Source organism: Elaeis guineensis, chromosome 3 (assembly GCF_000442705.2).
Source record: "Elaeis guineensis isolate ETL-2024a chromosome 3, EG11, whole genome shotgun sequence".
Taxonomy (NCBI): Eukaryota; Viridiplantae; Streptophyta; class Magnoliopsida; order Arecales; family Arecaceae; genus Elaeis; species Elaeis guineensis.
This window is the reverse complement of record NC_025995.2, coordinates 97,838,351-97,858,622: the sequence shown is the minus strand read 5'-3', so window position 1 is coordinate 97,858,622 and position 20,272 is coordinate 97,838,351. Positions and strand designations below refer to the sequence as shown.

General features: G+C 36.0%; 3 non-coding genes across 5 annotated transcripts; all 3 read right to left on the bottom strand.

The window, feature by feature from the left end:
• Positions 1-202: 202 nt before the first annotated feature.
• Positions 203-289, bottom strand: LOC114914056 (small nucleolar RNA U54). The gene has a single exon (XR_003800489.1). It is a non-coding gene; the product is annotated as a small nucleolar RNA U54 (small nucleolar RNA).
• Positions 290-478: 189 nt separating this feature from the next.
• LOC105041624 (uncharacterized) lies at positions 479-8,391 on the bottom strand. Of its 3 annotated transcripts, none has more exons than XR_002164116.3 (3): positions 6,935-8,391; positions 6,765-6,830; positions 479-1,025 (listed from the first exon to the last, which is right to left on the bottom strand). It is a non-coding gene; the product is annotated as an uncharacterized protein (transcript). The 3 variants fall into 3 exon arrangements; XR_002164117.3 differs by having other exon boundaries at positions 6,765-6,827; XR_012139801.1 differs by lacking the exon at positions 6,935-8,391 and having other exon boundaries at positions 6,765-6,847.
• LOC114914057 (small nucleolar RNA U54) lies at positions 3,546-3,631 on the bottom strand. The gene has a single exon (XR_003800490.1). It is a non-coding gene; the product is annotated as a small nucleolar RNA U54 (small nucleolar RNA).
• Positions 8,392-20,272: the final 11,881 nt, after the last annotated feature.

Sequence of the window (20,272 nt, the reverse complement as noted above, 5' to 3'; positions counted from 1 at the left end):
TCAAAATAAAAGGGTTTCTATGTAGAATCAAATGGCGATAAGAGCAAAATAGGAAAAGAAGTAGAGAAACTGGCAATGCTGAATTCAGGGTTCACAGGAAAATGGTCTGCACATCCTTCATCAGCATAAATTCTAATTAAAGGCCACCTCAGCAAATAAATCAGGGCTCTTAGAAAAAGGAAAAAGAAAAGCCAGAATCAGCAGCTCTCATACATTCCAAGTTTAGCCCTTTTAACTTTCTCAGAATAGCATATATTGCCAAAAAATAATTGGCTGTAATCATCAAGCTGAAAAAACTGATTTAAGAAAGAATATGCCTACGGTTATGAAAACAAATAGAATAAACTGTATTGAAATCTGATCCACTAGATCAGCTATAAAAACCTCTATGCCACAACATTATGATGATAAAACTAGAATGAGGTCAGGAAATTATATCAATGAAAAATTGTAGAGGAGGAGGAGGAAGAAGATGAAGGAGAAGCAAACTTTCTCATAATAGCGTATACTGCCAAAAAAATTGGCTGTAATCATCCAGATGAACGAACCATTACAAGAAACAAAAAGGTTAAGGTTTTAAAAAATCATGATACACAGAATAAATTGTACCAAAATCTGATCCACTAGATCAACTATAGAAACCTCCATGCCATAACAATATGCAGATAAATCTAAAATGAGATCAGGAAATTATGTCAATGAGAAATTGGGAGAGGAAGAACAGCATGTTTCTATAGCCTCTCAGATGTCTTGGATTTCCAAAATATGCTCCATAAAAACCACTAAAGAGCCCCTACCAACAGGAAACTTCAAGCATGACTTCTGATATTTCCCTCAGCAACAACTCAAGAAAGCTTTACAAGTATCAGTATGGCATCAGATATCATATAAATATAGTTTACGAAAGCAAAAGTTGAAGAAGAAGCTCTCAGTATATTCCAATATCAGCACTTAAAGCTAAGCTCTATCAGAATAGCGTACATTGCCAAAATAATAATTGGCTGCCATCTTCAAGCTGTGCAAACCTAAAGAGGAAGAAAGAGAAAAGGAAAGGTGATACAAAGAAATAAATTAATAAAAAGCAATGTAGACTACGGTGAGAATAAATTGCATGGACTTCTAATCTGGTAGTTCAACTACGAAAGGCCTCCATGCTATAACAAATAGACAAATGCTCAAAAGAAAAGGGGAAAAAAAGAGTATGAGATCATAACATTGTATCATAGGAAAATTGCAAGGTATCAGATTTCTGAAAAATAAGAAATCCAATTAGAGACATGGTTTGTTGTTTTGGAAAAAGCATTATAACATCTAACCCTGACATTCCTTGATGTAAATCCCATGACATCTCAATAAAGACTTTCTCAACAACTGGATCAAAACTTAAAGCATGATTCAAATGTTACTTCATGCAGCGAACTGATTATTTTCATAAAGCAATTTTTTATGTCCAAAAATACTAAATCTCAAATATTTCAAGACATTTACAAATCTCCTTGCACCATAAGAAAGTAGAGAAACAAGGTGAAGAAAGAAAGTCACAGCAGTTCTGATGTACTCCAAAGACAGCACTTAAAGAAGAATGAAAAGAGAATAGTGTTGAGACTTAATTATTTATGTTATGTCGATGGCAATGAGAGCAAACATAATTGGACCCATCAGACCTGCCTCGGCCTCTGCCTTTGCCACCCCTACCACATGAGAAGGTCGATCCAGCAAGAGCAGAATTTTCTCATGAAGGATGGGATAGAACAGAAGATAATTTCCCTTGATGATCCTTAGGTACTCGCTGTAATTTGGCAAAGGCTTCATTCATAGAGGGAATGGAAGAATCTATCAAAATCTGATCTATGGTAGAATGTAACTCTGGATTCAGCCCATGCAGAAAAATGGAGACACACAGTTCAGATCTCTATTGTTTTAGCTCTTCCATTTTGCTGGTTAGAGGCTGATAAAGATTTAGTTTATCAGTAATGCTTTTGACACTGCTGAAATAGTCAGTTAAGGATCTATCTCCCTGCAGGTTGCTAAACGTCTTTTTCTACAAATCAAAAATCTTGCACTGATTCTTTTCCTGAGCAAATGTTATCTTCAGATCTTGCCACAAACACTTGGCAGTGTCATGAAACATAAATGAAGTAGCAATATTCTGTTCCATGCTGTTCCAAAGCCAGATAATTACCTGATCATTCTCTTTCTTCCATTTTTTCCAATTTGGGTGAGTATTGTCTGAAGGATCATCATAGATATAGTTGACCTTGTTTTTAGCACTCAGAAATTTCTCCACTGCCTTAGATCAGAGTAAAAAAATTTGACATCCTAGCGAGTTCTATAGTTGTAATTTGAGATATATTTTGCTGTTGGATAGTCGTCTGAAGTCTGAACAATACTCGATGTAGTTTGTCTTTAGCCATGTTACTCATAACAACTGTTCAGATCAGGGATGCACACAGCAAACAAAGAGTGCGGGTACAAGATCATATAAAATAGCTCACTTACAGATCAATGAACCAACAGCAAATGCATCGGAACTCTAATAACACCACTTGGGGTCAAAAAAAAAAAAAAATCTGTGGATTCATGAACAAAAGCAAGATTACTCCAAAAGACACAAGATCTGAGCAAACGGGCAGCAACTTGAGACCTCGATCAGAAGTACGAGAGTAGTGTGTTATTGTTGTTGTTGAGATTGATGAGATCCGAGAGTAGAGACATGGGTCGTATAGAAGAAGAAGAGACAAGAGATGGAAGATGGCTAGGGAGGGATGAGGCGGCATCTAGGGTTTGAGGTGAGGGAGGAGGCGGCATCTAGGGTTTAAGAGGAGAGATGGGTGGCGGTGGCTAGGGAGAGAGGAGGCGGCATCTAGGCGTCTAGGGTTTGGGAACCCGCTCTGATACCATATTGAAGAAAGAAAAGATAATCAGCTGCATAGGCCAGCCATCTAATGTAGGGGGTTTTATATAATCAACACAAAGTGAAAGTCCTAAGTTACCCCTATTACAATAATACCACGTAATGACTACTCAAGGGTAAAATAGGTAAGGTCAGAAATGAATAACATAACATAATATAAATAACTAAGTCTCAACAAATAGAAAGGTAATGGCAAAACAATACATGGTCAGAATAAATTACACAGAAATTGATCAGCCAGATCAACTATGAGAATCTCCGAGCCATAAAACGGAAAAAGGAAACTAGTATGAGGTTAAGAAATCATGCAAAGGAGAAAATATAGAGTTGAATTGATAACATTTAGAAAACCATCTGGAGGTGGTAGCAATTATGCATGTTAAACCTATCAGGCATCTTAATTTCCAGAGAACTTATCCCACAAGAACCCAAAAAAAACCCTTCTTAATGATAGGATCAAAACTTTAAGCACAAAGCTTCCTACAATTTCCTACAGCAAACTAATTGCTGTCATAAGCCAACTTTAAAGGCCAAAAATGCTAATACCAAAATTTTAAGATGTGCCCAAAAACAACCTCTAAAATACCAGAAAATATGTAAGTAACTTAAAGAAAGAAAAACTTGCAGCAGCAGCTCTCATATACTCCAATATCAGCACTGAAAAATTGAATTTTCTCAGAATAGCATATATTGATAATTAGCTGCCATCATTGAGCCGCATGAACCAGAAATAAAAAGAGTAAAATTGGAAGGATTAGAAATGAAACAGTGCAACCAAATTTAAAGCAATAAATTGCATGAAAATTCAACCACTAGATTAATTTTGCAAGATTCCACGTTGTAACAGCTAATTAATACAAATTTGTGACTTATAGGAAAGAAGGGCAAAATTTGGCAGGACATTAAACAAATAATCAAACAATGGAATGGGCAACAAGGAAAAAAAACCACGTAAAGTAGCCAAACTGGAACAAAATTGACAACGTATGTTTTCCATATTTATCTCAAATCTTAATATGCTAGTAACAAACTAATTTTCCCATCCCATGTGAAAACTCAAAAGAAGCCCTTCCACTTAATCATACTGTATGAGGATAAGAAGGTCAAAATGATCTTGTGGTCATCTCCTGCACATGAAGTCCTAAAAAGCATTATCAGAACCGGGAAAGAAATGAGAATGAAAGGAAATGAAATAATTGAACTACATGAGTTGAATGAAAAAGACAACAAAATTTGAGGGGACACTGGAAAGCCATCTTAACAACTTTTGGACACTAAAGTGCAAGGAGTTCCTATGTGCTAGATGAATTTTAATAACTTCAAGCCAGGCAGCAACTAGGAAAAGGAAAACAATAAGGTATACAGAAAAATATGCAGGGCGAAAGTTGATGAAAATTAATTTAAACCAGCAAAACAAAGATTATAGCAAAGAAGATAATCATGTAGAAGTGATCAAGGTGAAAAGAATCATTATACTATGTTTCTTCAAACTTCATAAATCAAAATGTCATTAGAAGCAAAGATCTCTGAATGAACAGATCTTCCTTGTAAACTTGGCATACTAACAAAAGGAACATAGTCTTGAATGACTGTACCGTTGGTTCCTAAAAATAACTGAGTAGCCCCATATATGACCTTTTAGATTAAAACTCAAAATTCTTTTAAAAAAGATCGCCATATGACTTCACAAAACTATTTGTAAAATAAAAGTTAAAAAAAAAAAAAAGGCAAGGCAACATAAGATAAGAAAATTAGATAAAAAGCCATAACCAGAACTAATTACTTGACAGCTCCTTAAACAGAACTTTCTCAGAACAGTACATATTGCCAAATCAATTTGCTGCAATCATTGAGTTGAACAAACCAATAGCAGAAAAAAAGGCTGGCCCAGCCATTGTGGGGTCTAGGAAGGGTTAGATGTCCACAGCCTTACCCCCCCTTATGGAGAGGCCATTTTTATATTTTGAACCTGTGACCTCCTGGTCATGATGGAGCAACCTTACCATTGCTCCAAGGCTCAGCCTGAACAAACCAATAGCAGAAAGCAAAACAAAAATAGAATGGATGTGTAGAAAACAACTTAGCAAGATCAGATAGCGAATTGGATGGAAATTTGATCTGTAGATTGATTACACAAGTCTCTATGTTTAAAGAACAAAAAAAAAAACAAAAACAAAAACAAAAATTGTCAGGAGAACAATGGAAAAAACTCGAACTAGGAATTCAGTATCAGGAAATAGAACTGAAAACAGATAACCAGAGTATAATCTCCACCTTACCTCCATCTTATATCATACTCAAACAAAATTACCAACAAGCCTTCAACCCATAGAAAGCTCTACCACCCAAATTATCATAACAGCAAAGGAAACAAAATTATCATTCTCTTGTCACTTTCTGCAAAAGTCTTATTACCCTGTACTACATTCCCCAACTCATCCTCTTCATTAACTCCATAAACACCATTTTTTCTGAAGTCATGAAACACAAACTCCATAGCTTGTCCATTTTCCTGCTAACCAATTGCTGGCAACTCAAAATCATGAAACTCCTTCCTAAATTAATCAATGCTTGAATCCAGTTTTCTTCTTGGGTTTCCAAAAACTATAAACTAGGGAATAAATTCTAGCAGAGAACAGGGGTTACAGGACCATAGAGTTACAAAGCAAGACATAATCAAAGTGTCCCTCCTTAGCCTTTTGCTAAGTCACATCTTAAACAACAAAGAACACATGATTAAGTCACTAGACTTGTAACCATAGTTGTAATGATTAAGCATCATCTCAACCATATGGCATCAACTTTGCAGTTCCTCATTCATCAGGCTTTTTAAAAAATATTGAACTTTGACCCATTTTAAAGTAACATCACTCATCAGAGTAACATCTTCACTGCTTAAGGACTTACATAATATAATTTCCCAACACAGATAACTTGCAACACAACCTTTTCAAGTTTCAAAATAGCGTAAAAATTTACTGGCAACTCTCAAATGAAATAATGATATCTTCTTCCTCATTTAGTCGATGCTAATCTACATTATTCACAAGTTATATACCCGCTGTTTGATCTTTTCACAGAACCAGGAGTTCAAGAATCTTTTTCCAAAACTAGTAAGTAATTCTCAAAAAAATGAGTATATCTGGAGTCTGGTAATGACTGTAATATCACAAAGTTCATTATAGCAAAAAAGGAGAGAGAAGTAAAACTTTAAATAAAAAAACAAATTTCAGCAGTAGCTCCAAAATCTTCTTGGCTACAATGGCGCAAGTTGCAAACAGATAAAGTGCCAAATATAATTGGCTTACTGATACTATCCACAAAATTGCCATACAAGGGAACTGGAAATAACAGGGAAAAAATTAACACATTAAATTATCAGTAACAAATAAAGAAATTGCATAAGCATCTGAATGTGCCACCTCATCTTCAGGGCACCAGGTGAAAATCAGTAAAAGATAACAAAGTAATATTTTGGGAAAAAAATTGGAACAGTTTTTGTATCCTCTACTTTCATATTAGACTAAAACACCAAACTTGTGCGAGTGTACACACAAATCGGAACATGCAGGCATGCATGCACACACACACAAATAACATTTTAGAATGATAAAAAAGGAAGAATTAAACAAGTATAAAAGTAAACCATCCAAAAGCAGCACAGAAGCAACAGGACACGTTCATAATGCAATTAAGCATGCCAAAACAAATTTAAAAGCACTATAAATATGAAAAGACATGTATATACAAACAGTGGTATAATAAGCACAGGAAACTTGTTTTCTTTAATTAGTAACTTAAAAAATTATAGCTACAAAGACATAAACTAAAGGATGGGCAGAAAGAGAACCTTCTTCAGGATTGAATGCTAGAGCATTTATTTGTCCAAAATGCCCTTTCATACCCCCAATCTCTTCTTGAAGAACCCGTTTGGCAAGCAGGAAAATGCAGCATAAGCATATGATTTCTAATTTAAAATTCTAAACTTCACACTATTGACATAAAACGAAGAAAGATCACCTTGTGAACAAATTGAGCCTCAAACTTTCCAGCACGATGATCAGTTGCTGTGACATGTGATGCATCCTGACCACCTCCAATCACCACCTATTGCATTAGATAAAAATACTGAAAACTACAACAAAATCAGAACAATAAGCAAAATAATTCAAATATATACTGGAGAAAAATTTAAAAAACGGGCCACAAATGATACTGGGCTGCACCTTTCAGAAGTCGAGATATTCTAACTCCACAAGTGCCTAAGACACCCTATTTTCACTCTCCTTCTACTTCAGCCTTCCCAAGCCATTTCACACCACCTTACAAGTGTTTTAAGGTCAAGTTTTCTAGGTAAATGAAAACCCATTATTTAAGCCTTTCCCTGCTGGAAATTACGGGAGCAGATAAATCAAATTAATCTGCTACCGGACCAATTCTAATTGCTAAAAATACATGATCAACCCACTGCCAATGACGAATCTCATCTGCCTTCTAGCCTTCCTATTATGGCCTCTATACTCCACAATCACATCAAATAGTATTCGCTAGGGATCAGCTTCAGATACAGATTTTCAGTTTTGTTGCAGAATAACCCGATCAGTGATACTCTAAATCCTATAAGCAGATTGATAAAAATACAGATAGGTTGTACATTTAATTAGAATCCTCGAGATAGGTCAATATGATCATAGAGTATACCGAAACCAAAGTCGGAATTCGCAAAACAAGAAGAAGAAAAACATCAAAAAAGACTTTTATAAAAATAGGCTCCTAGTTTTTCAACATGAATATGCAATTGCCTGCAACAATAATATCGAAATCAATGAAGAAAAATAAACAAAAAAAATAGCGAGAAAAATAGGAAAAATTGCGAAAAAAAATCATAGAATACAAGGAGCCTGCAAAAACCTAACTTTCTAGCAGACACACCGATGCAAACCAAACAAGGCGATAGAAAAGACCGAATAAAATCGCACGAAAGAGGAAAAGGGAATAGAGGGTTATAGAAATAGTTGCGGGAGACGTCGCCCAGATGGCGCCGCCGTTGTGCCGCGATAGGTGCCGAGGTGACCGCAGTCATCGGCGAACCAGGTGGGTTGTAGTTCTTGGCGCACGAGAAGAGCAGCTCCCCCTCCCGGTCGTACTTCAAGAACGTCAAGGGCCGCTCGTGCCCCTTCATCAATATCGGCCGCATCTCTCTCCTCTCCTTACCATTATTTCCTCTTGCTGCTGCTGCGAAGCCTTTCTTCCGTTCTTTCCTCCCTCCCTCTCCGCTCGCTGGGAAAACAAAGAACTCGCTGCAAAGTTCCAGGGCAAAAAGGGCACCCCAAATTTTTAGGACGGGGGCTTTGTTTTTATTTTTTTGAGAAACAAAATTCTTTATTAACATCACCGTCCCTGATTACATCCCACAATCTTCCCTCCAATTTGCCATGCGCTGAGAGGGATCAAATTTACAAATATTAATTAATTTTTTTTTTTTTTTTTTGACAGAAAGGAGGGGAGATGCTCCACCTGCTCCATCCCATTCCAATTAGCTGACATATATATACATTTAGATTCTTTTGACTCACATAGATATCCAAAGCTGTCCAATACATAACTTATATGAAATTAAATATATATTCATACAGATCTCCATAATTCTTTCATTTTATATTCACTGGATTAAGAGTTCAAATCTAATATTAGCCAACATCAAAAGAGTTTATCCCATAATATCTTATAGTCCATATGAGCCATGAATGCGACTCTTCGGATATCATTTATTATAATTCAAAATCTTATCTAAAAAATCAGTCAAAAAATATTATATAAATTTTTTGATCTTATTTAGATACCCAAAGATCATATAGTGCATGGTCGATATAAGATCAAATATACACTTGCATGATTTTTCACTTTATTCCGATTCAAAATTTTGCAAATAATATATCCAAATCAGACTGATCTATATACTTAAAATTTCCTTAGAGTGCAGGGTAGTTTTTAATTTCTATCTATCCTTTGTTTAGTTAGTCATATGAAATGTTTTTTTGGGGTTAGTCAAGTAAAAAATAAAATGGAAAAAATGCATAGAGTCCCTCGAAGATGCAGATGATTTTTGAAATTTTGGTCCTCTTATTTATAATTAAGCATATTAAAGATCTAGTTTACTTGTATATTATTATAGGCCAAGCATATTCAGGATTTTACTTATTGTTAAGATTGCAGATAGCTTGGGTTGATTTGTGGCCAAACTTAATCTATTTAGATCTAACTTGATCCAATCCATTTTTGAAGAACCGTGAAGCTGCGTTAAGTTTAGATATGACATCCATTCTATATTTCAGATGTTGTTTAGATTTCGTAGATCTTGACCTGATCTTTCTGTTAGTTACCAAATCCGAATAAACCCAAAAAAAAATATTCCAAATCATTTTCCCTTTTTTTTTCTATAAAGATAAAAGTACTCAAACTAATTTAACTATATCAAGAAAAACCAATTGTCAAGATTACCAACATTTTGAAAAAAAATTATTGTTCTAAATAAATATTTATTCCTGAAATTTTGACCATGCTAGTAAATAATTTTTTGACAAATTATATTCATGAATAAGGACAATTTTTTCTTTATAATACCTTGTTAATAAACAAATATAGATCTGGATTCGATCTGGATCTGAATATTTTGGATTGGGTCCAACTTGACGTAATCCAACCAAAATAACTTGTTGGGATAAAGGTATTTTCCATTACTCCAACCCAATTGGATCCGATCATCTATTAAATTAGGTTTGGGTTCAAATCTTATACATGAAAATTGAGTTGGGATCAATTTGATGCAACCCATTTGCTGCTTATCCCCACTCGTAATTTTTACTAGCATATATTTTTCTTTTTTTTTTTCTCTCTTCATATGAAACCAAACGTTGAGGAGGGAGTATGCTAGTAAAAATTTAGAATGTGAAAATATCCCAAAATGTTCTATCTAACAACTATCCAATGTGAGCATGAAATATTATATACATATTTTTCACCTATAAAACTAATCAAAAAATATTTTTAAATTTATTTATTATAAAATATAAGTTAGTTATAGATCATTGGTCAAGTTGTAGCAGCCCAGTTACTTGGGCCTGTAGTCCAGACGGCCCAACAGCACAAAAAAAAAAAAAAAAAAAAAAAAAAAAAACAGAGAAGGAGGAAGACTCCTAGCCGGAGTCTTCTTCCTTCACGATTCCGGCAAAATCGGACTCAAAGAGCCCGGCTAGGGTAGAAAACTTCCACTATAAGATCCCTCATCCTCTCTTAGAAAATTACAACAAAAATTTCGAAGTAAATCAAGGGATTTGAGGGATTTTTTCTCAAAGATTTTCATGGTGGTTGATCGAAAGAAAAAGGGGTCGCCGGAGCTGTTTTTGGCTGCCGGAACAAGGTATGTTCCTTCCTCCTTCCTTTCGATTTAGTCTCTCCGGCCATGGGGTGTTCGGAAGCCGGCGAGGTGCCGGTTCGGGCTCAAACAGGGATACCCTGTTCGTGTGATTCTTTTTCTTCCTTCTCTACCGCCGGCATCGAGGGTGGCACTGCCGCCGACATGATAACATCGCCGGCGTCGGGACGCTGTCGGGGAAGGTGGCCGGAAGTGCCGGGGAAGGTGGCCGGAAGGGCTCGGGTTCCTGTTTTCGAACAGGGGGAAGAGAAGAAGAAGAAGCCTCTTCTCTCTTCTCCAAATAAAAAAAAAAATAATAATAATAATATATATATATACATATATACACATATGTATATATATTAAATAAATAAAAATAATGAATAAAAATGAAAAATATATATACATATATACACATATGTATATATATATTAAATAAATAAAAATAATGAATAAAAATAAAAAATATATAAATATATATATATAAAAGGGGGGGACATGGGTATGAGTTAGATAACTTCAATATATATAGAAAATTTATTTGGTTAAATTAATTTATTTTGTTTGATAGGAGAACAGTCCAACGACCAGGGGGACGACGAGTAGGGTCTGATTTTCTGATTATAAGACTGTGAATTTGAATTCTCATTTATCGAGGTAAGAATCCTGTACATGATCATCGCTAAATTTATGTTATTTATTTGTTAGTTTTATATGTTGAATTTGCAATATTGAAATTATAATCGATGAATTTTTTATGCTTGAGACATTGAGATATGGTTTATATGAATATTTTTTTTATATGAGTATATTATGAAAGAATTTTTATGATTGATGGTATGAATCTTATGGACATGATTTATCAACTTATTCATTCTATAATTTGAAATAATTCGATAAAATTCAGAATTGAATGAAAAGGGTATGTTTTGGACTAACCTCGACATATGAATCAGCCGGCCAGGAGCTTATGCCTGGGGCAGCCCCCACTGGCTTACAGGTGGATCAGCCGGCCAGGAGCTCATGCCTGGGACAGCCCGTCAGGAGCTTATGCCTTGGACAGCCTCTCACGGACTTTCGTACGTGGGACAGCCGGTCAGGAGCTCATCCTGGGACAGCCTTGAAAGGCTTTTATGAAAGAATAATTGGATTGGAAAGAGATTGAGGTATGGTCTGGGTTAGTCCAAAGCCAAAAAGGGATAAAACATTGACAGATCGAAAATGTGAGAAGATATAATATTTAATATGAAATTTAACAATGAATGAAGATTTTCACTTGATGATGTATGATGATACATATGCATATTTGTGACATTATTCCAGTTATTGTATACCTAGAAGTTTTCTCAATTGCATTGGTTTTAGAAATATTAATTCTAATTACTGGCTTGATGTACATGTGCAGTGATTCTTACTGAGCTGGAGAAGCTCATATTTCTTCTTATTTTTTTTAGACTCACAGGATGCTTAGATTGGATGGCTTGGGCGAGAGCAAATGAGAACTGAAGCCTTTAGTAATTTAGTTAGTTTAAATTCTCTGATGCCAAAGAACATTTGAATAATTGTATTGAACAAGTTTGCATTCGATTTGAAATTATGACATCGGTTGATTGATTTGGTACTTAATTGGTTATTTAAAATTTTGAAGTGTTAAATTTTAGGCCTTACATGATCCTAGGGTGCTGCTCTAGGGTTTGTGTAGCCGTGTCATGTGCCCAACTCAGGTGCTGGGTTTGGGGCGTGACAGAGTGGTATTAGAGCCTAGGTTTAGGAATCCTAAGGTTTATTTTGAGAGAGAGTATATGGATAGACTTTTAGATGGAAATTGACTAATATGAAATATTATTCTTAAATTCTTGACTAAAGTGAAACTGTGTAGGTTGTCATGGCAAGAGGGACTGAGCGTGGGCGAAATCGGAGACCTACTCGTTTTGCGGATGGCTCTAGTGCTTGGGAGCCAGCTACACCACAAGAAAATGCTCCACCCTCATCGGATGATGAAGCACCACAACAAGAACATCGTATTGAGCCTGCAGAGGTCACTCTCGGGGAAGAAACTCCAGGAGAACCTGAAATTCAACCTGGGGAACAAATTACTGCAGCTCAGTTAATGCAAGTACTGGTTCAACAACAAGTGGCTGCAAGAAAATATATGAGGAGGATATTGGAGGTGCAACAGGGACAACAACAACAGATCATACAACAAATATTTCAGGAGCGACAGTCCCAGCAGCAACAAAGAGCTGAAAATCAGTATGAACGTCAGATCCATTTATTAGACTTCAAAAAATATGCACCACCGGCATTCTCAGGGACCTCAGATCCTATGGAAGCTGAAAGCTGGCTAAAAGCAATAGAGAAAGTTTTTCATGCTTTGAGATGTCCTGCTGAAGACAAGGTCACTTTTGCCACGTTTATGTTACAAGGTGAGACAGCCGATTGGTGGGAGATAGAAATTGGAAAGCTAGGGCCAAATGATGTATCTTTTACATGGGAAGAATTTAGAAAAGTTTTCTATGAGAAGTATTTTTTCCAAAGTATCCGACTCCAAAAATTTCGAGAGTTCGATCGTCTGGTGCAGGGCCACATGACAGTTGCTCAATATGCAGCCAAATTTGAAGAATTGTCGAGATATGCCCCTGCATTGATAGCTGAGGAAAATGTTCGAGCCAGAAAATTTGAGAATGGATTAAGGGATAGAATCCAACAGTTGGTGACTGTTTTTGAGCTGCCCACTTATAAAGAAGTCGTAAACAAATGCTTAATAATAGAAAAAGGACTCAATGATGCTCAGGTAGCAAGAGAGAAAAGTTTGAAGAAAAGGGGTCGAGTAATTGATTCTCAAGGTCAAAGTAGCAGAGCCTTCAAACCAAAGACCCCAAAATCAAGCCAGACTGCCGTTGAAAGTAAAACTCAATCTCAGGGGAGCATTATTTGTTATAGATGTGGAGGACCCCATCTTAAACGAGATTGTACATGGCCTGGGGGACAATGTTATAAATGTGGACGAGATGGCCACAAAGCAGTTGTATGCCGCAATGGAGGAGAATCACAGAGACAGCAGATGCCTCAAAATTATCAGAATACCCCCGCAAATCGAGCACCCCAAGATGTACAAAGACAAGATGCGGGACAACAAAAATCAAAGACCTATGGATGAGTCTATGCACTTACACAACAGGATGCAAATACTTCTAACTCAGTGGTGACAGGTACTGAATCGATCTCCTAAAAGTTCTTTTACATATATGTCATGAAATATTTTATGCTTAGATATATAAGGACATATAGCCCTGAATGATAAGTGAATATCTGACAGGTATGATTAAAATTGCATCCAACAATGTCTATGCTCTATTTGATCCTGGAGCTACCCACTCTTTTATAGCAACTAGTTTTATTAAAAAGACAATGAGATGTCTCCTACACCTTTAGAAAATAATCTCTGTGTCTGCACACCAAGTGGAGAGGTGATCTTGGTTAATTCAATTTGCAAAGATTGTGTACTGAGTATCGAGGATAGGGAGATGAAAGCAGACTTATTAGTTTTAGAAATGAAGGACTTTGATCTAATCTTGGGGATGGATTGGTTAGCAGCATATCATGCTACAGTTGACTGCTTCCAAAAGACAATAATGTTTCAAATTCCAGATCAGCCAGAGTTTAGTTTTAAGAGTACTAAACCCTTCTTTCACCAGAAGTTCATCTCAGCTATTCATGCTCAGAAATTTCTTAGAAAAGGATGTGAAGAATTTCTAGCCACTGTATTAGAAACTCAGAATGAGAAACTCAAGTTAGAGGATATCCCTATTGTGAAAGAATTTTCTAATATTTTTTCAGATGACCTGCCTGGACTACCTCCTGATCGAGAGATTGAATTTTCTATTGATTTGATTCCTGGTATGAGTTCAGTTTCTAAAGCCCCTTATCGAATGGCTCCAGCAGAATTGAAGGAATTACAAAAGCAATTACAAGAGTTGTTGGACAAAAGATTCATTAGACCTAGTGTGTCACCTTGGGGAGCTCCAATACTTTTTGTAAAGAAGAAAGATGGTAGCCTTCGGCTTTGCATAGATTATCGAGAATTAAACAAGATAACGGTGCGAAACAAATATCCTTTACCACGAATCGATGACTTGTTTGATCAGTTGCAAGGGGCTCAGGTCTTCTCAAAAATTGATCTTCGTTCTGGCTACCATCAGTTGAAGATACAGCCTGGAGACATATCAAAAACAGCCTTTCGGACTAGATATGGGCATTATGAGTTTTTGGTCATGCCATTTGGTCTGACCAATGCACCGGCAGCTTTTATGGATCTTATGAATCGAGTGTTTGCATCATACTTGGATCGATTTGTAGTTGTATTTATTGATGATATTTTAATTTACTCGAAAAGTTCACTCGAACATGAAGAACATCTAAGGATGGTATTACAAACTTTGAGGGAAAAGAAGCTGTATGCAAAGCTACAAAAATATGAATTTTGGATAAACAGTGTTACTTTTCTTGGGCATGTTATCTCCAAGGAGGGTATCTCAGTTGACCCAAAGAAAGTGGAGGCAGTAGTTGACTGGAGCCGACCTACTAACGTATCAGAGATACGCAGCTTTTTGGGATTAGCTGGCTATTATCGAAGGTTTGTAGAAGGTTTCTCTAGTATTGCCATGCCTCTATCTCGTCTAACACAGAAACAAGTAAAGTTTGAATGGACAGACGAATGTGAGCAAAGCTTCCAAGAGTTAAAGAGACGATTAGTGACTGCTCCAATCTTAACCATTCCATCCGAGACAGAAGGTTTCACTATCTATAGCGATGCTTCTCGTAAAGGTCTCGATTGTGTTTTGATGCAAAAAGAAAAGGTGATAGCTTATGCTTCTAGACAATTGAAATCTTATGAGCGAAATTATCCTACTCATTACTTAGAATTAGCAGCTGTGGTCTTTGCATTAAAAATATGGAGGCATTACTTATATGGAGAGCATTGCGAGATTTTCACAGATCATAAAAGCTTAAAATATATCTTTACTCAGAAGGAGTTAAATTTGAGACAAAGAAGGTGGTTGGAACTATTGAAGGACTATGACGTGACAATAAATTATCATCCCGGGAAGGCAAATGTTGTAGCCGATGCTCTAAGTAGAAAATTTTCTGATGAATTGGCTGCTCTAATTACTTCACAAAAGTCTATATTGATAGATTTGGAGAAATTAGGAATTGAAATACGACCACGTGATTCTCAAGTTCAGCTTGCAAATCTTGTACTACAGCCTACTTTGATTGAAAAGATTAAAGCAGCTCAAAAGGAGGATTCAGAGTTACAAAAGGTCATAGATGCAGTGAAATCCGGTATACAGACAAAATTTTGGATACATGAGGAAGGGTCATTGAGATTTGATAATAGAATATGTGTTCCCAAGATTTCAGGATTAAGAGACGAGATCCTAGAGGAAGCTCACTGTTCGGCTTACACTATGCATCCTGGAAGCACAAAAATGTATCAAGATTTGAGAAGAAATTTTTGGTGGTCTGGTATGAAAAGGGATATTGCACAATTTGTAGCCCAATGTTTGGTATGTCAACAAGTAAAAGCTGAACATCAAAGACCAGCAGGACCACTGCAGTCTCTTCTTATTCCTTAGTGGAAATAGGAGCATATTACTATGGATTTTGTGACTGGATTACCTAAAATGCTTCGAAATAATAATGCTGTATGGGTAATTGTTGATCGATTGACGAAATCAGCACACTTCTTACCCTTTCGGGTTGGTCTTTCCTTAGAAAGATTGGCAAGCTTGTATATAGAGCAGATTGTACGACTGCATGGAGTACCAATTACTATTGTGTCAGATCGAGATAGTAGATTTGTTTCTCAGTTTTGGAAGAGTCTTCATAAAGCTCTTGGAACCAAGTTAAATTTCAGTACAGCTTTTCATCCTCAAACTGACGGACAATCAGAACGAACCATACAGATCCTAGAGGATATGTTAAGAGCTTGTGTCATGGACCTAGGCGGAGCATGGGATAATCACTTATCATTGGTTGAGTTCGCTTATAATAATAGTTACCAAGCAAGCATTCAGATGGCTCCTTTTGAGGCATTATATGGAAGAAAATATAGATCGCCCATTTGTTGGGATGAGGTAGGAGAAAGAAAACTGTTGGGACCAGAAATAGTACAGCAGACAGTGGAAAAAGTACACATGATCCAGGAACGACTTCGTATGGCTCAGAGCAGGCAAAAGAGTTATGCTGACAATAGAAGAAGGGAGCTGGAATTTCAGGTAGGCGATCATATTTTTCTGAGAGTTTCTCCCACTAAAGGTGTAATGAGATTTGGAGTTCATGGTAAGTTGAGTCCAAGGTATATTGGCCCTTTTAAAATTTTAGACAGGATTGGAGAGGTTGCATATCGATTAGCATTACCGCCGGCTTTATCTGGTGTTCATGATGTGTTTCATGTATCGATGTTGAGGAAGTATATTCCAGATCCAAGTCATGTGATGAGTTATGAACCTTTGCGTCTTCAGAAGGATATGACTTATGAAGAATATCCAGTACGGATTGTTGACAAGAAAGATCAAGTGTTACGACATCGAATTATTCCTTATGTGAAGATCCAATGGAGCAATCATAGCGAGAGAGAGGCTACATGGGAACTCGAGACAGAAATGAAGATCAAGTATCCACAACTTTTTGAAAACTCAAGTATGTAAATTTCGAGGACGAAATTTTTTTAAGGGGGGGAGATTGTAGCAGCCCAGTTACTTGGGCCTGTAGTCCAGACGGCCCAACAGCACAAAAAAAAAAAAAAAAAAATAGAGAAGGAGGAAGACTCCTAGCCGGAGTCTTCTTCCTTCACGATTCCGGCAAAATCGGACTCAAAGAGTCCGGCTAGGGTAGGAAACTTCCACTATAAGATCTCCCGTCCTCTCTTAGGAAATTACAACAAAAATTTCGAAGTAAATCAAGGGATTTAAGGGATTTTTTCTCAAAGATTTTCGTGGTGGTTGATCGGAAGAAAAAGGGGTCGCCGGAGCTATTTTTGGCCGCCGAAACAAGGTATGTTCCTTCCTCCTTCCTTTCGATTTAGTCTCTCCGGCCATGAGGTGTTCGGAAGCCGGCGAGGTGCCGGTTCGGGCTCAAACAGGGATACCCTGTTCGTGTGATTCTTTTTCTTCCTTCTCTGCCGCCGGCATCGAGGGTGGCACTGCCGCCGACATGGTAACATCGCCGACGTCGGGACGCTGCCGGGGAAGGTGGCCGGAAGGGCTCGGGTTCCTGTTTTCGAACAGGGGGAAGAGAAGAAGAAGAAGCCTCTTCTCTCTTCTCCAAATAAAAAAATAATAATAATAATATATATATATACATATATACACATATGTATATCTATTAAATAAATAAAAATAATGAATAAAAATAAAAAATATATATACATATATACACATATGTATATATATTAAATAAATAAAAATAATGAATAAAAATGAAAAATATATAAATATATATATATAAAAGGGGGGACATGGGTATGAGTTAGATAACCTCAATATATATAGAAAATTTATTTGGTTAAATTAATTTATTTTGTTTGATAGGAGAACAGTCCAACGACCAGGGAGACGACGAGTAGGGTCTGATTTTCTGATTATAAGACTGTGAATTTGAATTCTCATTTATCGAGATAAGAATCCTGTACATGATCATCGCTAAATTTATGTTATTTATTTGTTAGTTTTATATGTTGAATTTGTAATATTGAAATTATAATCGATGAATTTTCTATGCTTGAGACATTGAGATATGGTTTATATGAATATTTTTTTTATATGACTATATTATGAAAGAATTTTTATGATTGATGGTATGAATCTTATGGACATGATTTATCAACTTATTCATTCTATAATTTGAAATAATTCGATAAAATTCAGAATTGAATGAAAAGGGTATGTTTTGGACTAACCTCGACATATGAATCAGCCGGCCAGGAGCTTATGCCTGGGACAGCCCCCACTGGCTTACAGGTGGATCAGTCGGCCAGGAGCTCATGCCTGGGACAGTCCGCCAGGAGCTTATGCCTTGGACAGCCTCTCACGGACTTTCGTACGTGGGACAGCCGGCCAGGAGCTCATCCTGGGACAGCCTTGAAAGGCTTTTATGAAAGAATAATTGGATTGGAAAGAGATTGAGGTATGGTCTGGGTTAGTCTAAAGCTAAAAAGGGATAAAACATTGACAGATCAAAAAATGTGAGAAGATATAATATTTAATATGAAATTTAACAATGAATGAAGATTTTTACTTGATGATGTATGATGATACATATGCATATTTGTGACATTATTCCAATTATTGTATACCTAGGAGTTTTCTCAATTGCATTGGTTTTAGAAATATTAATTCTAATTACTGGCTTGATGTACATGTGCAGTGATTCTTACTGAGCTGGAGAAGCTCATATTTCTTCTTATTTTTTTCAGACTCACAGGATGCTTAGATTGGATGGCTTTGGCGAGAGCAAATGAGAACTGAAGCCTTTAGTAATTTAGTTAGTTTAAATTCTCTGATGCCAAAGAACATTTGAATAATTGTATTGAACAAGTTTGCATTCGATTTGAAATTGTGACATCGATTGATTGATTTGGTACTTAATTGGTTATTTAAAATTTTGAAGTGTTAAATTTTAGGCCTTACATGATCCTAGAGTGCTGCTCTAGGGTTTGTGTGGCCGTGTCATGTGTCCAACTCAGGTGCTGGGTTTGGGGCGTGACACAAGTTCATTCTGATACAATTTCTAATAAATTAGATTCTCATCCAACAATATTAATTGAGAGATATTATTTAAATTTTTTAATTTTATATTAATATTTAAAATTTTTATAGTATGTAATTAATATGAAATTAAACACATGCGATGCATGTAATTTTATTAAAATATATGGCATCTAATTTTACAACAATGGTGCGCTTTATTTGAAGATGAACGAAGGTGAGAATGTGGATGCTTGTGTTTTATAATAGGTGTGCGCAAGTTTGACGGGCAACAAAAAAAATATGTATCATTAAAATTTTTTAATCATAAAAAATAAAAAAAATCAAAAAGAAAATCAAAAAAAAAAAGTTCATTGGGGACAGTGGACGTCCGCTATTAATTACCGTGCCATGACGTAGAGTATGTACCATTCCTACGAATCATACATGGAAAGGTCTTTTTTTTAAAAAGAAAGAGTTCATGATGAAATTTTGGATTATTGCTGTGATACCAGGACGTGTGGGCACTAAATTTATAATTACGATCCGTGAATGGTCCCATCTGAGCGCAAGTGTTGTCATGATTGCAGAAATATTGTGGTATGGTCTCAAGTCATCACATGGGGAAGAAGAGGGCCATCATTAGGAGAGAGATGTGAACCCCCTTTTAAAACTTTGGTGCTGCTTCCACCCTATTGTCTTTGGTGGATGTATTTCTTTTTCTTCTGATAACAAGGGATGGGAGAACCCACACAATTTAGATTTTTTTTTTCCCCTCCTTCTCATGGGATTTGGAGCGGCATACTTCAAAGATATTTCTAATATTTATGAAGATGGATCTAATCTAATCTGATTTTTTTAATTATACTAATTTGATCAGAAGAATTTTAAGTCAAATCATCAAAAAAAAAATTTCTTAGAAGTAGAAATATTAAATGAAAAACTTAGACATGAATGTCTAATGTAGTTTATCTAACTAGGCATGAATGCCTTAATTCATGGTATTGAGAAGCAATTAATTCGAAAGACAATAAAGACGAGGGTCGGGTTTGATTGAATAAGATATGAATTAGGTTGGATACATGATAGATAAAAAATTTATTAATTTAAATCTGATCTATTTATTAAAATGATAAAAAATTTATATTCAAACTTGATAATTTTATTAAATAAGTAATCTAACTTGATCTATAA